This window comes from Podarcis muralis, chromosome 17 (genome assembly GCF_964188315.1).
Source record: "Podarcis muralis chromosome 17, rPodMur119.hap1.1, whole genome shotgun sequence".
In the NCBI taxonomy this organism is placed as follows: Eukaryota; Metazoa; Chordata; class Lepidosauria; order Squamata; family Lacertidae; genus Podarcis; species Podarcis muralis.
The window spans coordinates 34,950,706-34,955,760 of NC_135671.1; the positions used below are offsets into that span (position 1 = coordinate 34,950,706).

At 44.2% G+C, this 5,055-nt stretch overlaps 1 pseudogene across 1 annotated transcript; it reads left to right on the forward strand.

The window, feature by feature from the left end:
* Window positions 1–3,485: 3,485 nt before the first annotated feature.
* Window positions 3,486–4,716, forward strand: LOC114581558 (14-3-3 protein theta pseudogene; annotated as a pseudogene). The gene is made up of 2 exons (XR_013391092.1): window positions 3,486–3,581; window positions 3,666–4,716. The product of XR_013391092.1 is annotated as a 14-3-3 protein theta pseudogene (transcript).
* The last annotated feature ends 339 nt before the right edge of the window (window positions 4,717–5,055 follow it).

Here is a 5,055-nt window from a genome sequence, read left to right on the forward strand (position 1 = left end):
TAAATAGCCGAGGCCCCGCCCCCGGAGCCAGCCGATTGGCTGGCCCGGGGTATGACACGGGCGGGGATTCCCTTAGGTATCGCGGGGGCTGGAGCCAGCCCCCCCCCCCGTGAATGTGGGGAAGGGCGTGCCGCCCGCAACCCCACCTCCTGGTGGGGTTTCCTAGCTCACCGTTCTTCTTTAGTAGGTGCATGTAGTACATCTTTCAAATGTTTTGCCACAATAATCCTTGGTGCTGACGTCGCATACATAAATACCTGAATTTGTTTTTAGGGATGTTATTTGGAACAATTCCTAGTAGAAATTCATCTGGTTTCTTGCTGAATGTAATTTCTATCAATCTTTTTGTCTCTTCTTAAATCATATTCCAAAGTTTTTGTATCACTGGGCAAGACCACGACATGTGGTAGTGTGTTCCTACATGCTCCTTGCACCTCCAGCATTTATTTTTGTATGATTTGTTTACTTCCGCCAATTTTACAGGGGTCAAATACCATCTATTATACGTTTTCATAAGATTTTCTCTTATAAGATAGCAAGCCGTAAATTTTATATTTTTACTCCATAATTCCTTGCATTTATCGGATTCAATCATATGCCCCAGATCTCGCTCCCATTTTGTTATAACTTTTTAAATATCTTCATCTTTCCTTTGCCAATTCAATAATAATTTATAGATTTTTGAAAGAGGTTACTATATAATATGTCTAGCTCCATATGAGATATATTTATTTTTTATCAAATCCCTTTGTCCTTTTATCCTTTTCAAAGGTGGCTTTTAACTGATAATATTCCAACCAGGTTATTTCTTTCTTTTTCAATTCTCCTAGGTCCTTTAATTTTGGGTCACTCCTTATTTCCTCTACTAAGTCCTATATGTTAACCAGTCCCTGTTCATATGTTTCCTATGTACAGCAAGAGATTCCATCGGTCAAAGCCACCAGGGTGTTTTAGTGACCACTGACTTTTTCCTTCCCTCCCAAACCTCATATGTTTTTTTCCACAATGTGATTTAAGAATCTTTTGTAAAATTTAACCTTATCATGGCCTAGATAGCCATGCCACCCATACATGTTAACCCAGGATAAGGAAAGTCTACTGGCTCCCGAGGGATTCCCCCCCCCCTGTCAAACAGCTCTTGCTGTCAGAAAGTTCTTCCTGAAGTTGAGTCGGAATCTCCTTTTTGTAGCTTGAAGCCACGGCTTCAGCTCGTGAGAGCTTCTGGAGCAGGAGAAAAAAGGGCACACTTTGACCCCCCTGATTTTATTTTTCTTAATTCATCTGCCTGACAACCCAGCAGCCTGGCCCCTGATGTCACAAAGTGCCATTTTGCAAGCAAGCCTTAAATTGCCCTGCAAGAGGGATGCCTGTCAGATGTTGGTGATAGACTTATCAACAATGTTGAGAGGAAGTTACTCTGAAGGTAAGAGGAGCTCCGAGGCCCATAGAAATAACATTATTATTACTACCATATGTGGTGGTCCTGTCTAGAGATACAAAGATTTTGGAATATGATTTATGAAGAGATAAAGTGATTGATAGAAATTACATTTAGCAAGAAACCAGAAGAATTTTTAGTAGGAATGGTTTCAGATAATATTCCCAAAAATAAAACCAAGTTATTTATGTATGCAGCGTCAGCAGCAAGGGTTATAGTGGCAAAACACTGGAAAGATAAAAATACACCCACTAAAGAGGAATGGGTAGTCAAATTGTGCGAGTACTTAGAGCTCGCAAACTGACAGATGCAATAAGAGATAAACCTAAAAAGATGGTGAAAGAAGAATGGGAATGTTTAAATAATTATCTAGGATTCATCAAGGTTATGTTTAGAATGATACCACATAGGGAAATGTTCCCTGATACCAAGATGAGGGATTCTATGAAATGCAGATAGAGAGAATTGATAAGGATAATGATCTGTTGTGACCTTGACAGAAGCGTACAATAGACGAGTCGTCTTGTGTTTCGGCTCATCTTTTTTTCCCCTTTCCCCTTTTTTTCTTTTTTTCCTTCCTCCTCCTTCTTAATAATAAATTAATAATAAATTTTATTTATATCCCGCCCTCCCCAGCCGAAGCCGGGCTCAGGGCTTCTTTCCTTTTTCCTTTTTCTTTTTTCTTTCCCATAATGGCTTATGCTCTATGCCATGTACTTTGATATTTTTTGTAGTTTATTTTAGCTTTTTTCATTATTATTATTATTAAGGATTTTTCTTTTGTAATTTTGGTTGATTATATTTATCTGTATTGGTTTAAAGCAAAATAAAAGTATTACATTAAAAACATTATTATTATTATTATTATTATTATTATTATTATTATTATTATTAGCTCACCCATCACTGATTCACTGATTCATGTGGCCTGGCTCCCTGGCTTGCCTTGTCCACAGCTGTCGATAGCTTGGCAGCTCCCCAGATGATATTTTCTTTTGTGAATAACTGGTTAGTAACTTCCTGTTTTTATTTTCCTTTCTGTCTCGCAGCTCCTCTGACAGGAAGGGGAATGGAGCAGCTGTGGCGCCAGGAAGCACTGCAAGTGGTGGTATGTTAATTCCATGGGGAATCCATTCCCCACATGTGCCATAGAGGACGGGGGGGGGGGGGGGGAATTTGCCAGGAAAATGCAATGTCCTTCGTCTCTCCCAGGGCCATGGTTTGGGAGGAAAGGCTCCGGCCCACCACCACCACCACCAGAAGCAGCAGCCCAGCGGTGCAAGGGGGAAACTCCGAGTGTGCAGGTATGCTGTGATTTGATTTTACCAACCAGTAATATCAATAATCCAATTTTATTACGCAAAACCAAGAATATCTATGGTGATGCGTTGTTGCAGGGGCCGAGGGCCGGTGCCTGCTCTGCCCATTGGGCAATCTGGCTCTGCTTGGAGATGCATCCCAGAATTCTCCCCACCCCATACGTCCTTCCTTCCTTCAGACAGAAGCGGACATGGTGTGTGGAAGTGGACCAGGGGAAGAAGTGGCTCTCCCGTTGCTGGGGGTGGGGATTGCCATTTCCTCATGCCAGCAATGGGACAGCCAGCTGGAGGAGGAAGGCCAGATTTAGATAGTCCTGTAGTTAACCCATATTTCTCCTAATTTCTCTAGGGATGAGGCTTCAGATCCGGCTCCCGGGACAAAGAGCAAGATACCATCCCGGCGGTTCCCGGCTGAGGACCCTCGCGCCCGTTCCCCACTGCCCCGTCTCCGTGCGGCCATGGCTCCTCCCCGGCCCTGCCTGCCACAGAAGCAGCAGACGAGGTTTCCTCCAATTCGAAGAACATCTCGAGTAATTTTAGAGAGGGAGGAAACCTTGCCTGCTGCTTCTGAGCTAGGCCGGCCGGGGCGGATCCAAGACGCCCGTACGGAGGCGGAGGCCAGGTTTGGGGAACTTGTAAGATCAGGTAGGAGGAAATGCCCCCTTCCCAGGTCCCCCACCCTCCTGCCCCAGACTGGGGCTAGCCTGGCTGGGAGCGGCGCCGGCTGATGTCTCCTTTGCTTTGCAGCGAGGGAACGACTCAGCCTCGGAGCCGCCGGATCCCGGGAGGGACTGAAGCCCAGGCGGAGGATACCTGCCTCGGAGGTAATGGGACAGGGGGAAGCAACCTTTAGTGTTTAGAGATCCCTTGAAAGATCCTCTGCTTTAAAGATCCCTTCTTTCTTGCAGAATCTCCCCCCTGCACCGCTGTGGCCGCTGCCCAGGCCTCCTCCCAGAAGGCCATAGAATATTCCTGGCATGAAGGCAGTGACAGAGCAAGGTGCTGAATTATCCAATGAAGAACGCAATCTTCTCGCTGTGGTGTACAAGAATGTGGTTGGGGGAAGACGCTCTGCTTGGCGAGTGATCTCTAGCATTGAGCAGAAAACTGACGGAAATGACAAGAAGATGCAGCTTGTCAAGGACTACCAAGAGAAAGTGGAGTCTGAACTTCAGTCCATCTGCACTACAGTTCTGGAGTTGCTAGACAAGTACTTAATAGCTAATGCAACTAACCTAGAGAGCAAGGTGTTCTATCTGAAGATGAAGGGAGACTGCTTTTGATACCTGGCGGAGGTTGCCAGCGGAGATGGCAGAAAACAAACCATATAAAATTCACAGGCGGCTTATCAGGAGGCGTTTGACATCAGCAAGAAAGAGATGCAACCCACACATCCAATTCGTTTAGGCTTAGCGCTTAACTTTTCCGTATTTTACTATGAGATCCTCAACAACCCAGAGCTGGCTTGCACATTGGCCAAGGCAGCTTTTGATGAAGCCATTGCAGAACTTGATACGCTGAATGAAGACTCGTACCAAGACAGCACTCTCGTCATGCAGTTGCTTAGAGACAACCTCACATTTCGGACATCAGACAGCGCAGGAGAAGAATGTGATGCTGTAGAGGTTCAGAAAACTCAACTGCATATGGAGTGTCATTCCCCTTCTCAAGAAACCTTTTGACACGTCTCATTCCTTATAGCTCCACTTGGATTTCCTAGAGCAAAGAGAAGCCATCCATGTGTATGGAAATCAATTTATAGTCCTTTCACACTGCAGCTTTGGGAAAACTCCATTCCTTGATTTGTGTTTTGTCCTGGCCTTCCTGGTGTGCATTTACTGCTGTAGAAAAGTATTAATCCTGGCTTAATTTCCATATAAACATAAGTAATTTCCAAACACTTATGGAGCGGACTAAAGTTTCTGGTATTTAAAAATAAATCTGAACCAGTTCCTGCAAGCAACTGTGGTGTTTTTTTTTATTTATTTATTATTATTATTATTATTACAGTGATGAAATGAAAATGTAGTTAATGCAACTAAAGAGTGTTCAACACAGTTCAATTCTCCACATTCCCTTTTTATTCTGCAGGGGTTTCTTGGTGATTTGACTTTCCCGTGCTACTGTGTATTCGTTTCTGTAGGATCTGGGGTGTCTTGGGCCAAATGGGAAGCATGGCAGAGTGGCTTCCTATATGTGTGTACAGCAGGAGCTACTGAGTGTTTTAAATACAGGGATTCTTCTTACTTTTCAGTTGTTGCTGTTCAACTGCTATCCCCTCCCAATAAAATTTCACTT